This window comes from Cnephaeus nilssonii, assembly GCF_951640355.1.
Source record: "Cnephaeus nilssonii genome assembly, chromosome: 2".
NCBI lineage: Eukaryota > Metazoa > Chordata > Mammalia > Chiroptera > Vespertilionidae > Cnephaeus > Cnephaeus nilssonii.
In genome coordinates this window covers 91,933,219-91,948,344 of record NC_137073.1, presented here as the reverse complement: position 1 = coordinate 91,948,344, position 15,126 = coordinate 91,933,219, and the positions used below count along the sequence as shown (strand labels likewise).

General features: G+C 43.0%; 1 pseudogene across 1 annotated transcript; it reads right to left on the bottom strand.

The window, feature by feature from the left end:
- Positions 1–10,193: 10,193 nt before the first annotated feature.
- On the bottom strand, positions 10,194–10,786 carry LOC307111414 (nascent polypeptide-associated complex subunit alpha-like; annotated as a pseudogene). Its single transcript has one exon. The product of its transcript is annotated as a nascent polypeptide-associated complex subunit alpha-like (transcript).
- Between the last annotated feature and the right edge of the window lie 4,340 nt (positions 10,787–15,126).

Genomic DNA, 15,126 nt, shown 5'->3' with positions numbered 1-15,126 from the left:
GAGATGACATGGCTTCAGAAGGCACCTTGGATATCCAGATGCACTTCTTAGAAGCATTTGAGCATGAAACTCTAGGAGATAAAAGCAAGCATGAAAGAGTCAGTCATAGAGCAAAAAAGACAACTTGTTCCTGACAGTTAGGATCCTGGATTACATATTTCATTGAAAGAGAGCAGATCTACAGATATAAAATAGATTCCTGAAAGATATGCTCATTTATTTCATTTTTCATTCATTCATAAAAGTAAATATGAATATCTTATATGTAACAAGCTGTGAGCTGCAACACTGTTCAAGAATACCAAACACTAGTCACATTTTCAGAATTAGTTATAATACTTTTTTCATGAAAAGCTCATATAATATCTTCCAAGCTTTCTTAGAAAAAAAAAAGTGACATTGTAAAATGTGTAAATTAACATCATAAACATGCTTGCCTTTTTACTTCCTACCTAATATTATTGATTTAATTTCATTTTTGTAAATTATAATTGTGATTTGCGATGTGCATTTTTAATTCAATTAGTTATGATTCCCTTGGGTTTTTCAAATGAGAATTCAAGTAAACAGAAATACACAACTCTTGGAAACTACATGAACTTTTAAATCTATAATAATAAAAGCATAATATGCTAATTAGACCGGACAGCCAAACGACCTTCTGGATGTCATTCTGGATGAAGCAGCAGCGGCGGGGCTGAAGCAGAGGTGGTTAGGGGTAATCAGGTAGGCAGATGAATGGTTAGGGGCAATCTGGCAGGAAAGCAGAGGGGTTATGGGGCGATCAGGCAGGCAGATGAGTGGTTAGGGGCAATCATGCAGGAAGGTAGAGGGGTTAGGGGTGATCAGGAAGGTAGGCAGGCGAGAAGTTAGGAGCCAGTGGTCCTAGATTGCAAGAGGATGCAGGCTGGACTGAAGGACTCCTCCCCCCTTGAATGATTTTTGTGCACCAGGCCTCTAGTATTAACATAATCATATAAATAGTCATATTACTGAGTCTGTCTATACTTTTATAGCCTTTTGTATGTGTGTGTTTGGGGTTAGTTGGGAGTCAAATAATAGCTTGTTATTTCAGTTTTCATGTTCTTCTGTCTGGTCACATAATTTTCACAGCAGATCATCGCCTCTCATTAGCGGTATCACATAAATTTGTTGTTTTTTTTTCCATCTTTACTGTTGAAAGTATTACGTATGTCCCCCTTTTTACCCCACTGACCTCTTCTAGCGGGCCCCCACCTCCAATCCCCATCCCAGGCTTTCACTACACTATTGTCTATGTCCACGGATTATGCATATATGAATACAAGTTCTTTGGAATTTAAATTAATAATATATAACAAACAAATTAGTTTACATTGGAAAATTCCAATTACCAAAAGTATGATATTTTCTAGTGAATTGCTTCTGCTCCACTTCTTTTATTCAGGGTATTTGAAAGTCAAGTCACTAACAGGAGAACTATTCTAACAATGATGGATACTTAAGCTAGGTTTGAGCAATCTAATTTCTCACCCTAAGAATGTATGACTAGGATGAGATTCTTATGGATTGGTCATGGAATGAAAGACAAAGCCATGAGAACTACGTACTGGTAACTTTTATCAACTATGAATATAGATAATCAGAAGAGTAGTCAGTCTGGAGAAAAGAAAGACTAGAGCAGCAGAAGAGAAAGATAAGAAGTAAAAGATGGAAATGTAATTCTAAGTGCTCTTAATCACATGGCTCTAATCCCTTCCTTAGTGCCCCTTGTCTTTGTGTTCCATGAGATGCTACTATGCCCTTAAAAAATATATATTTTTTTACTATCTTGCCTTTACTTTCTTGCATTTACTCTGTTATTTTCAACCTAAGAGGGCAAGCTAGTTGTAATCTAAGCTTTGAATAAAAGCCTAGAAAATAAAATTTATCTACAGCAACATGCTTACCAGATACACGGTGTGACTCTGGGCAAATCCCTTAATCTGTCTTATATAAAATGCAAGCAATAGTATTCCTACCTTTTGTGGCAATTAAGCCAATAAATACATGTAAGATGCTTAAAAGAGTGCATTTACATAGTAAGCATTATATGTGTTGACTCTTGTTTGTACCATCCTCATTGTGTAAGAATTTTAAATTTGATTGTCAGTTCCATATAACAAGCCACATTTTAATGCAGCAGGAAGCAATAGAGTCCATGTGATGGTACTAGTTTCTTTTCTTATGGGAGTCGGTTAACAGTGCTTTTTTAAGGTGGGGGAGTGAGATAAAGGAGAACATGTTAAATAATTACTCTTAAATCAGTGTTTTATCTGACAGATACAAACTTACTTTTTAAAAGTAAATCTTTTTAAAAAATTGCCACGTTTTAGATTGCTGTTTCTAATATGTACCCCTTGTCATTCAAATAAACCTCAATAGTTATAAGGTTGAAAAGTAACAATTTTTAAATAGGTCACAATTCCTCTCCCTGGTTTTATGTTCAACACCACCTGCTGCTTTAATATAAAAAGACATTGAAAATGAACATAGTTCACTATTAATGAAACATGTAGTCAAGGTCACAGTAAGTTCTTGTCCGCAATGAAGTACTTCCTTTAGATCCAGAGCCTTCCCTTGAAGACCTGATGTGTTCAGCTTTAAATAATAAACTAAATTGGTCTTGTGTCAGAATGTAGGCCAGGTGGCCAGAAAGATAACATGACAACTTTCGGAAGGAATTTCCAACTCCTTCATACCTTATGAACTAATTCTTTCATTCCTCCTCAAATGCTGGCAAGCAAAGCAGGAATGTTCTTCTGAGAGCATAGGAGGAAAAAAGAACATTCCAGCACATTATGGCAAACTCATGAGTGAATATAGCCATACATTTCTAAAGCCAGTCCCAAGTGTTGCCCCTTATTCTTTTTTGAAAAGACTATATATATATATATATATATATATATATATATATATATATATATATATATAGTTTAACCATATATTTACATGTATATTTTTCTCCTGAATAAGCAATGCGAATAAAGAATCTAGGGATCCTACCTCTAAGCTGCTCAAATTATGATGTTTGTCATAATTGGAGTAAAATTTAAAATTACTCAGAATAATGTTAAAGTATATAAAATAGATGTATGTTATATATTAAGCTAACCTTTTCTTTCTCCAAAGGAAGTTGCTTGGGGATTTATGAAATTGGCATCAATTGCTGTATGCAGTCCTGTCTGTAGAATTGTCACACTTGTACTATTTCTCTGATGGGGGCTCATGCAGTGTTCCTCCTCTGTGAAATACATTGTCCGAAAATGAGGTGTGTCTATGGCCATAGATGTTCAATTTGCACCCAGGCTGCTTGGACTATGGATCCGCAAGGAGGGGATTCCCGAGAAGCTGGGGCCATATTAGTTTTATATTGCTGCTATAAAAATTACCAGAAATGTAGAGGCTTAAACCAAGGCACATTTTGTATCTTGGAGTTATGTAGGACTAGTCTACACAGGTTTCACCAAGCTAACAGCAAGGGGTTGGCAGGGCTGTGTTCTTGCCCGGAAGTTCTGGGGGAGAATTCATTTCCTTGTCATTTCCAGCTTTCAGAGTCGACCCTCAAGTCCTGACTCAAGGGCCCCTTTCTCCAAAGTCAAAAGAGCAGATTGAATCCTTCTCATATGAATCTGACTTCCTCTTCTACATTGCTCTTCCTCGTTTAAGTGGTAACATTGGGCCCACCCACATAATCTAGAATAATCTCATGTTAAGGTCAGCTGTTTGGCAAATTTGATTCCACCTGCAACTTTAGTTGCCTTTTGTCATGTAACAGATCATACTCACAGGTTCCTGGGATTAGGAAGTGGATATCTTGGGGTGAGGATATGCATTATTCTGTCTCTTGAAGGGACAATGTTTACTTTCTGTGTTGTTTAGGTGGTGCTGTTCAATGCTGATTTTCATAGAAAGGATAATCAATTTAATAACTAAATATCACCTTTTGATAAAAAGTTACACTAATGGATATAAAATGGAATGATTACTTGATATTTATGTAAGAGGCTGAGTACTGTCAATGAAATGATAGTCATTATTGGAAAAACTTTCATTTTGAAGTGCAATGAGTAGCAAACTGTGGTTACGATTAACTCTATTGAAAAACAAAATAATGAATGTTATATGCAGCATTCGTGATTCCTTTGATGAACTCAGTTTGGCAGTCTTCTAAACAACCACGCAGATGTTGAATATGGCCACATGATAAAACCAATGGGAGTTGTTTAAAGACACACAACTAAGGTAAGTTAAAGGGGATGTAGGAAAACTAAACACAATGTTGAATCAGGCAAACAAAATAAATCAGTTGCTAATTTTATATGGAAAATCAATGTTATCTTCTTTAAATACCTTAACAAAGCACACATCTAGCTAAGAAATAGATGAACACAACACTTCAGTTTTAGAATTTTCATTTTTGAGAATCACTTCAATTTAGATATTATTTTGCTAGAGATATATAAAAAGTAAGCATTTCTAGTAACCTTGTATAGCAACATTTTAGGTCTTCTGCTCATTATAAGCTAATTAGGAGCATTTACTATGTATGAGAAACAAATATTTTACACACTTGAATTCATTTAGTCTCCAAAGAATTAACATTAGGAAGTCAATATTATCTCCATTTTATAGATTTAGACACTGAAGCACAGAACGATTAAATAACTTATTTAGGAATGCAGTAAAAATTAGATCTGGTATTTCTAACCTACATACCTTGGCTCCATAACCTGAATTACTAAGCGGTACTCTCCTGCCTTCTAACGTGGGTCATATGCAAATCTTTTCCCTCTTATATGTAAGGTGGCTTAGAGTTCCTGCTGTTGAGTTTTGAGCAGCTATTCTGCAGATATATATCATATAGATAAGCTATGCTATCCTATCTAATAAAAGAATAATATGCAAATTAACCATCACACCACTACACCCACAAGCCACACCCACCAGCCAATCAGAGTGATTATGCAAATTAACCCCAACCAAGATGGCTGCAGCCACAGAGAGCAGGAAGGAGGCTTGGGTTTCCCTGGCAATGGAGGAAGGCAAGATTTCCACACACCCTGGTGGGCCCAGGCCTCCACTCAAGGGTACAAAGTTTCAATTATAGAAGGTAAATAAATTCCAACAGAAATGGTGGCAGCAACAGAGCTGTAAGAGCAGGAGGCTAAGGTTGCCCCGGGATATGGAGGAAGCCAAGCTTCTGCAGCCCTGGCCGACTCAGGCCTTTACTCCAGGCTACAAAGTTTCAATTATAGAAGATACATAAATTCCAACAGAAATGGCTGCCACCACGAAGCAAGCAGGAGGCTTGGCTCCGCTCCAGGCTACAAAGTTTCAATTGTAGAAGATAAATAAATTCCAGATACCAGGGCCTCTGCTTGGGTCGCCAGGGGGCGTGGCTGGCCTGCAAACCATCACAGGCCCCTCGGCCAGGCCACCCCATGCCCCAAGGGAACCCCCAACCTGATCCGGAACACCCTTCAGGGCAAACCAGCTGGCCCCCACCCCTGTACCAGGCCTCTATCCTATCTAATAAAAGAGTAATATGCAGATTGGCCATCACTCCAACACACAAGATGGCTGCCCCCATGTGGTCAAAGATGACTGCCCCCATGTGGACACAAGATGGCCACCACAAGATGGCCTGCAAGGGAGGGCAGTTGAGATGGACCAGGCCTGCAAGGGAGGGCAGTTGGGGGCGATCAACCCTGCAGGAGAGGGCAATTAGGGGTGACCAGGCCGGCAGAGAAGGGAAGTTGGGGGCAAACAGTCTGGCAGGGGAGCAGTTAGGCATCAATCAGGCTGGCAGGGGAGTAGTTAGGGTGTGATCAGGCTGGAAGGCAGAAGTTGTTAGGGGCAATCAGGAAGGCAGACAGGCGAGCAGTTGGGAGCCAGCAGTCCTGGATTGTGAGAGGGATGTCCGACTGCCCGTTTAGGCCCCATGGGATCGGGCCTAAATGGGCAGTCGGACATCCCTCAAGTGGTCCCAGAGGGTGCAGGCTGGGCTGAGAGATCCCCTCCCCCCCCCCCCCGTGCATGAATTTCATGCACCGGGCCTCTAGTACTATATAATAAATGTGTCGTATGATAAGTGTCCAACCTTTCATTAGACCATTTGTTCAACCATTCCACCAGTTGCTATGACCCACACTGACCATCAGGGGGCAAACACTCCAACCTGTAGGTTAGCTTGCCGCTGGTGTCTGGCCAATCGGGACTGGGTAAGATGGGCCATACACGCCCTGTAGCCCTCCTGCAGTCCCTCTCCAGCCAGCCGGGCCCCATAGGCCACGATTGGGACTAGACGAGATGGCCCCGATCAGCCCCGATAGTTGGCCAGGCTGAGGGATCCCACTGGTGCACGAATTTATGCACCGGGCCTCTAGTATTATATATGACATATAAGATATACTATATAATATATGTATGTTATTCATCTAACTACTATATTTTCAACCTCAAAATAATAAAGACAACATGCCTTCCAAATGTATACAGCACATAAGCTATCCACAGCTGAGAAAGTACAAAAATTTCACCTGGTGGCTATCTACTGAGGCTGGCTTGGTGTTATGGGAATTGGGACTGGATGTGCATACTTGCCATCACTCTTACTCAGTGTATAGTATACAAGCTCAATATGATCATATATTAGTTTTCTATTGATTTAACCAAGTATCATACATTTAGCAGGATAGAACATCATTTATTTTACAGTCCAGACTAGATTAGCTGGGCCCTCTGCTTAGAGTCTCCCCAGGCTAAAATCAATGCATTGGCAGGGACTGGAAGTCCTTTTCCAAACTCATTGATTACTGGCAGCATTCATTTCCTTGTAATTTTATAGCACCAGAGGTCCTCAGCTCTAAGAAGCTACCCATTGTTTTGGGCCCACATGGTCTTCAGAGCATGGTAGCTGGTTTTCTCTGGGCCAACAGGGGAACATCTTTCTGATGCTTCGCTTTCTTTTAAAGTCAGCCCCCCCTCCCCCCCGGAAAATCTTCCTCTTGATTAAGTCAAAGGGAACTGATTAGTGACCTAATCACAAGACTGACGTCTCATCATAAACTCAAGAGGAGAACATTTCACACAGGGTACATCAATCAGGAGCAGGAAATTTGGGGTGTCTTAGAATTCTGTCTACCGCAGATCATTTTCTCAAATTTGATACAAACATTATAAACCTTCCTTCATCCATGTGACCTTATTAAAAATGGATTTAAATCTTAAAAATCAGCAATAATGGGTGTAATTTTAATGTCCAGTTGCATGCTTTTCATGTGCTTTTCAAATGTAAAATGCTAACATATATTTTGTCTACTAAAAAACAGTGTCTTTTACCTCTGCAGATGTTTCCACCATTGAATATTTCCATTCCTAGTCTATGCCAAACTGTCTCTTAACAACTTAAGTATGAAAAATAAATACTTGCATTTATTTTTTAAAAAATTTGTGGTAAATATTTTAATGCTGAATTTTATATGTAATTAACATATTTTAACATATTTAACGTTGAGACTTCATTATGCTTAAAAATAAAAAAAAGATCCATGTTAATGAAAAATGAACACAATAGCTTAAGTGAGATATATAAAACTTCTAAGAATTAAGGGATTAAATGTATGTTACTTAATCAAAAATGCTCATGCTTTATAAAGAATAGCTAAAGGACCATAGGTGCCTCAAAATATCAGAAAAAACTAATCAATCTTTGGAAGTCTCTAAGAGTGAGAAACTTAGGGTCAGTTTAGCATGATTAATTAAAAAAATAGAAAATATTGTCATCTTTTAGATTTTTGTTTCCAGTCTTCAAAAATATTTTCCTAAGGTGAATAAATTCTTTCTCTGTCTGTTAATTGTTTGCTCACTTTCTGGATGCCAGTGGGAGATAGAGCAGCAAGGAATATTTTCCAGGTTCATGGAAGGAACCAAAATAACATTAGCTGAAATGTGGAATTGTCTCCCCCACTGGGCCTGGGAGAGCCGGGGAAAACCTTATGTATTTTAGCACCTTCTGTGATAATTTTTAGAATTTGGTATGCCACATTACAAATTTCACCTGGTGGCAGTCTACTGAGATGACATATGGCCACAGCAGATGCTTGGCAACAACTTGACCTGGGACTGGAATTTCATTGTAAAGATAAGCAATATTAGCACTTCTCTATGTAGTTGATAATTTGACTAAAAATATATCTACTTATTATTCAGAGAGCATTATCTTGGACTTTTTGAGGATGCATGTTGTTTATAACAACAAAGCTTGCATAATTTGTACTGTTCAAAGAAGGTAATTGATCCTCATGAAACAATATTAATTCTCACATTTAATTATCTGTTTACTAGTGGCCTGGTGCATGAAATTTGTGCACGGTGGGGCGGGGAGTTCCTCAGCCCAGCCTGCACCCTCTCCAATCAGACATCCCTCTTGTAATCTGGGACCACTGGCCCCTAACCGCTCACCTGCCTGCTGGCCTGATCTCCCTAACTGCTCTCCCCTGCCAGCCTGATCCCCCTAACTGCTCTTCCCTGCCGGCCTGATCGCCCCTAACTGCCTCTGCTTCGGCTGCAACACCATGGCTTTGTCCAAAAGGACATCTGGAAGGTCATCCGGAAGTTGTTCAGTCCAATTAGCAGATTACCCTTTTATTAGTATAGATTGATTTCAGAGAGGTAGGGAGATAGAAACATCAATGATAAGAGAGAATCATTGATTGGCTGCCTCCTGCATGCTCAACACTGGGGATCAAGCCCACAACCCAGGCATGATCCCTGACCAGGAATTAAACTCTGGGCCCTTCAGTCCTCAGGTGGAGGCTCTATCCACTGAGCAACACCAGCCAGGGCTACACTGTCCCTTTCCACTGGGATGTGTTCTGTCTGTTGGAGCTGAAACACTGACACTGTCTCACTGGGGCAGAGTGGGGCGCACTGGGCAGCTCAGGGCAGAGTGGGGTGCACTGGGTTGGAGCAGGTGGAGCTCCCCAAAAGCTGGAGAGGGGCCTCGTTTAATAGCCGCACTGTTTCAGGGCTGTGCTGCCTCGCAGTTGAGCGGCCACACTGTTGGGCTGGGCCACGGTCAGCGGGAGTTTACACAACTGAGCTGTCTGCACAGATAGCTCCCTCCGCACCACACCCCAAGCTGGGGGTTCCTCTAAGGGTTGAAGTGACACCGACCACCCTTGGCTGGTAGCCCAATCAGCCACCTTGGAAAGAGAAGTGGGGAATCCTGATTTTGCGTGAATGCTCCCATTTCTTAAGTTGGCAACTAATGTGAACTTCAGATGTTTGGGCCAAACCACAGAGGCGGTCAGGCCTGGTGTCCAGGCCACTGGGCAGCACTGGGCTCCTCTGCAACGGATTGGTGGCGAGGCCAACCCAAACCCTCCACTTCCTGACTGTGGCCTCCACCCGGTCGCAGCCCACAGCCCCCACCACCATCCAAGCTGCCATCCAGGTGCACCTATGCTGGACCAAACCATCGCCTAGTGTGGGGCAGGGCTGCTGTTGGACAAAGCCATCACAGAGGGAGTGGGGGAGCTCCCGGCGTGAGCACCCCTCCCCATGGAGTTGTCTGTTGCCTTGGAGCTGCTGATCCAAACCTTGCTGCGGGCTGCAGGGAGAGCCATGCATGGGCCAGTGCTGCGCTGCCACGGAGGAGAGACCAGAGGGCAGAACGCCATCTTGAGCCTCCGTTGTTGGGGTGACTTCACCCAAACCCCGCGCCACCCAGATCCCAGGCTGGTGAGCCAAGAGATGGGTCCGTTTTCCCGGAGCCCGGGGCTGGGCGCTGAGGCGGACCCGAAGTTTTCAGGGGCGGTTTGCAGGAGCCTAGCCACGGGTCCTGCTCGGGCTGGGTGTGGAGTTGCATGTTGTCACCACGCATTGGGCGGTGGAGTATTGAGCAGAGCTCAGCCCAGCTGTAAGGGGACCCTAGGCGTCTGGGCAGGTGAAGGGGGTGGGGGCGTGCTTGGGTAATTCCGGTATCACCCCACTTTTTTTTTTTCATCCCACAAGAAGCCATAACTTTATTAATGATAGAAACAGTACAAATTAAGCCATAACCAAGCTGCAGTAACTCTATTGAAACACACACAAAAAAAGGTGCACCTATTTAGATGGTTCCATTGTTAATTCCATAATAGCATTTACAATATCATTACTGTTGTTCTTCAGGGCTCGGACTGCCTCTGCTCTTGACACATTTGCTTGTGACATGACCAATTCTCTGTCCTTCACGTCCACACCTGTTTCATCAGCCTCTGCCTCTTCCCTCTCCTCTTGTACAGTTGGAGTCTGTGTGTTTTCTTGAACGTTTGAGACAGCGTCACCTTGAACTTTGAATTTCTCAGCAGCTACTAGCTGTGCTTGCTGAGATAAAGCCTCAATCTTGGCTTCCCCCAAAACTACGTAGGTATCGGAAGCAGGGCTCTTGTAGACATCTGGTTTTGTGATGACAAAGAGGATATTCTTAGATTTCCGTATGGTGACCCTAGTAACCCCTGTAACCTGTCGAAGACCCAGTCTGGACACAGCCTCCCGTGCCTTCTTTTCACTGGGTTCTGTTTTGCTTTACTGACTGGTTCTTCATCAATTTCAGCCGCCGCTGCCAGCTGGGCTTGTGTGGGTGCCTGTGTGGAATCTGTTCTTCGAGCTCTGGTTCTGACTCATCACTCGGAGATTCTGTTCCAGACCCTGTCTCAGCCTGGGGCTGTGGCAACTCGTGCTCTGTAGCAGGGACGGCTTCTGTGGCTTTACTGGGCATTTCTTCTTTCACGCTCCTCTTCACTCCAGAGAGCAGACCTCCCATCTCCCAGGGGTTCATCTTATTCCACATTTCCAATCCCACATGGGCAGCAATCGGCACTGCCTTTGCACGCCGAGGGAGGAGCCCGGGCTGGCTCTGACCATGGGAGGCTGCAGACGCTTCTTTGAACCGCCTCCCTCCCACCGTTCATGCCACCTGGGCTGGACCTGCAGGACGCCCTTTGGCGACTTTCGGGAATCAAGAGGGAAAAGAGGGTGCCCTAAGCCACAAACACTCATCACAATAAGAACGATGTGTGCGTGTGTGGAGGGGAAGGGGGGGCAGATTTCCAAGGCCGTGACCCCTAAACCTCCTACGGGTTATCCCGAAGCCGTTCCCAACAGCAGACATACTTCGCTGCAGCCCCCAACACCGCAAAGGCTCCCATCACGCCAGCCCCGGACTAACAGCCCGGCCTGCGGCCCTTCTGCCCCGCTTTTGCCAGGACACCAATCGCAGACCCCATTCTGTCCGGAGACACCAAAGCCACCATTCCCAGGGTCGAGTAGGAACCGGGCGGCCACATAAAGCCTCTAACTCTCTTTAGGTCTCAGTCCCTAGGGGTGGCTTAGGCCGCAAGAAAGGCGGATGGTTGGGATAGAATAACAGCGAAGACACAACTTACTGTGCAGGATACCTGGAACCAAGATCCCCACCTGGTTTTAAATGTAAACCTGCCTTGGGGCACGGACAGGCCTGGAAGGTCTTTTTTCCTTCTGTCTGCTCACAGTCAAGTGCCTAGTGCTATGTAAGTGGGCATGGTGGGCCTGGTGTTTGGTCGTCCTCTGGTCGCTCGGTCATCAGGTTTTATTTTTTTACTACATGCCTTCCGTGTGCAGTGATCACACTTCTTCTGGAGCAGGGCGGGCTCTAGTGACCTTGTGGAGCATCTAGGGCGGGGAAGAGGCCTCAGTGCCCAAGGCCGAGTTCCAGGAGGCCAGCAGTGCTGTTGGGATCATGCTGGCAGCACTGGTCCCTTGGTGCCTGGCTTGTCGTCTTGAGATTGACCCTGCAGGCCTACTAAGGGACCCAGTCCCCAGTTCTGCCCCGCCTCTGCCCCCGATTGATTGGAGTCTGAGGGCCAGGAGGAGGGACCAAGAGGTAGGCCTTCCAGTCCCTCGCCAGTCACCACTGCCACTGATTGATCACCTCCTGCTCCCTCAGCTCCCTAGCCTGGCGTTTGGTGGAGCATTTGGTCGTTTTGGACATTATGCACCCTGGGTATGTATGTGTGTGTGTGTATGTATGTGTGTGTGTATATATATATATATATATATATATATATATATATATATATATATTAGGATAACCTAGTTCTCTAATCCTATCTAATAATAGAGTAATATGCAAATTAGGCGTCACTCCATGACAAAATGGCGGCTCCCATACCCTCAAGATGGCAGTGCCCAGTCCCCTCAGCCCCACTGCTGGAGTGTCTGGCCTGTCCCACCAGCAAACAGAGCACTGAGAGCAGGGCATGGCGGCTTCCTTAGTGCTGCGGCAGCAGGAAGCCACTAGGCCCTGCACACACGGAGCAGGCGGAGGAGCAGGGCCTGTCGCCATGGCGATCGGGAAGATGCCAGGCCCTGTGCACACGGAGCTGGTGGAGAAGCAGGGCATGGCGTTTTCCCGATGGTCACCAAGGCGATTGGGAAGACTCCAATGCCATCAGAGCAGGGCATGGCGGCTTCCTGATCTCGGCAGCCGGGAAGCCACCAGGCCCTGCAAAGCCGGGCATGGTGGCCTCCTTAGTGGGGCAGTAGCAGGGAAGTCCCCAGACATGGCAGACAGAGCCCAGACAGCAGGGCTTGGGGGCTTCCTTAGTGGGCAGTGACGGTGGGAACACCCCCAGGCCCTGCAGACAGAGCCTGGACAACAGGGCATGGGGCTTCCTTAGTGTGTCAGTGTCTGGGAAGCCCCCAGGCCCAGCAGACAGAGCACACTGCAGGGCATTGGGGCTTCCTTCACATGGCACATGGTGGCAGCAGGCAGAGAGCGATAGCAGGGCATGTGGGCTTCATCTCCATGGCTGCAGGGAAACCTCCAGGCCCCACAGAGAGCAGAGAAGCATGGGGAGTGGGCCTAAGCCATCAGTAGGATATCCTCTGAGAGCTCCTGGATTGCAGAGGGTGCAGGTTGGGCTGAGGGACCCCCGTGCACGAATTTCGTGCACCAGGCCTCTAGTATTTACAATATTAGAATATCATTTTCAAGACACAATGCAATCAACCCAAGCCACCACAATCTTTTTATCTTTATTATAGTTTTGCCTTTCCCAGAATCTCTTATAATTGGAATCTATTGTGTGTAACCATGTCAGTCTAGCTTCTTTTACTTAGCAATATGCATTTACACTTATCTATACCTCATGACTTGATAGCTCATTTCTTTTCATTGCTGAATGATACTCAATTTTTGTTTTGTTTATTCATTCTCCTATTGAAGGACATCTTGGTTGTCTCCAAATTTGGAAATTTTGAGTAAAGGTGCTCTAAACGTTCCAAGGAGTTATTTTGTGTGTATGTGGATATATATGTCTTCAAATCAGTTGAATAAATATCTACAAGTATAATTGCTGGATCACATGGTAAAACTATGCTTAGCTGTGTAAGAAACTGTCAAACTGTCTTCCAAATTGACACCATTTTGCATTCTCATCAGCAATGAATGAGGATTCCATTGCTCTGCATTTTGTTATGTACATTCTACTTCTCTTATAAACCTTAAAATTCATAGTTACTATTTTTCTTTAGGCAGTCATTCTTTTAAAAAACAATTTAAAGAGAAAAATATCCTTTTATATTTACTTACATATTCCCCATTTCTATTCTCTTTGATAACTTACATGGAACTGAGTTTCTATTTGCTATACATTTCTTTAGCCATAATAACTTCTTTTAAGTACATCTTGTGATATAGGTCTCTTTTGGCAAATCTCTCAGCGCTGGTTTACCTAAAATATTTCTTTATTTTCCCCCATGTTTGAAGGCTATTTTCAATAAATATAGAGTACTGGATTGAATTTTTAAACATTTATTCTGGCATTTTAGTATTTTATTTATTTGTCTATAGCATAGTTTCAAAAGAGAATCAATAGTATTTCTTTTCTCTCACACTCGCCCCTGTGTTTATATGTATTTTTTTCTTAGATGCTTTTAATATAACTTTTTTTCTGGTAGTCAGCAATTTGCCTATGATGTGCCTAGGTATAGGTGACTTTTATTTGTATTTTGTTAGACAGATAGTCTTCTTGGATCCATGAGTTGATATTTTCATGAAATCTGGAATATTTTTAGCTATTATTTCCTCAACCATTTTTCTTTTCCTTTCTGGTCTTCCACAACCACCCCAAATGCATACTAGATGGAAGATTGCTTGATATCACTTAGGCTTTTATTGTCTGTTTATTTTTTTGATTTCCCCCCTGTTTTTAATTTAGAGAATTTCTCTTGGTCTGTCTTCAAGTTTACTAATCTTTAGTAACCTACTATTAAGCTCATCCAGTGAATTCTTCATTTCAGATATTGCCTTTTCCAATCAAATTTTTATTTGATATATTTTTAGAGTTTTAACTTTTCTACTAAAATTCCCCATTGCTTCTCTCATTATGCTAATTTTTTCATACTCTCTTTAACATTTTTAATCACTTGATGCTAATTTCATCAACTTTGTATCTCTACTTGTGTTTCTTTTGACTACCTTTTCCCTGGTTATGAGTCCTATTATTCTGCTTCTTATCTATCAAATTTTTACTGTATACTGGACATTGTGAATTCTATAATGTTGAGAACAAATTTTATTGTTTTCCTTTAAATATTCTTAAGTGGGGTTTTTTGGGGGGTCAGTTCATTTAATAATGGGTTAGCTTTATCTGTTGGATATTTGGTTTTAGCTTAATTGGGGTAGGCCTATAAGACCTCTCATTTGAGTTACCTTAATTCCTAGGCATGGCCTTTCAAAGGGTTAGCTGGATACCTGTTGTGTTTAAATAGGTCTCTGGACTATCTGTTTGATATTCTTACATGCCCCAGAATATTGTGCAGTTTCCATTGCCCCAAGTAATTTTTCTCTGTCAACTCATGGAGATTTACACTGCTCATTTACAATATATTATATGGTCAAGAACGTAAGAAAACTCCTCTACAAATTGGGCTTTCTTCTCTGCTCAAGACCTTCTTCCTCTCTGGTATTTTGTCACAAAAATCCCAGGCAACCTTGCAGCTATGAGCTCCATTTTCTACATTCTCAACTCAAAAAAATTAAAATTGATTTGAAAAGGAGAGAGAGGTTTGTTGTTT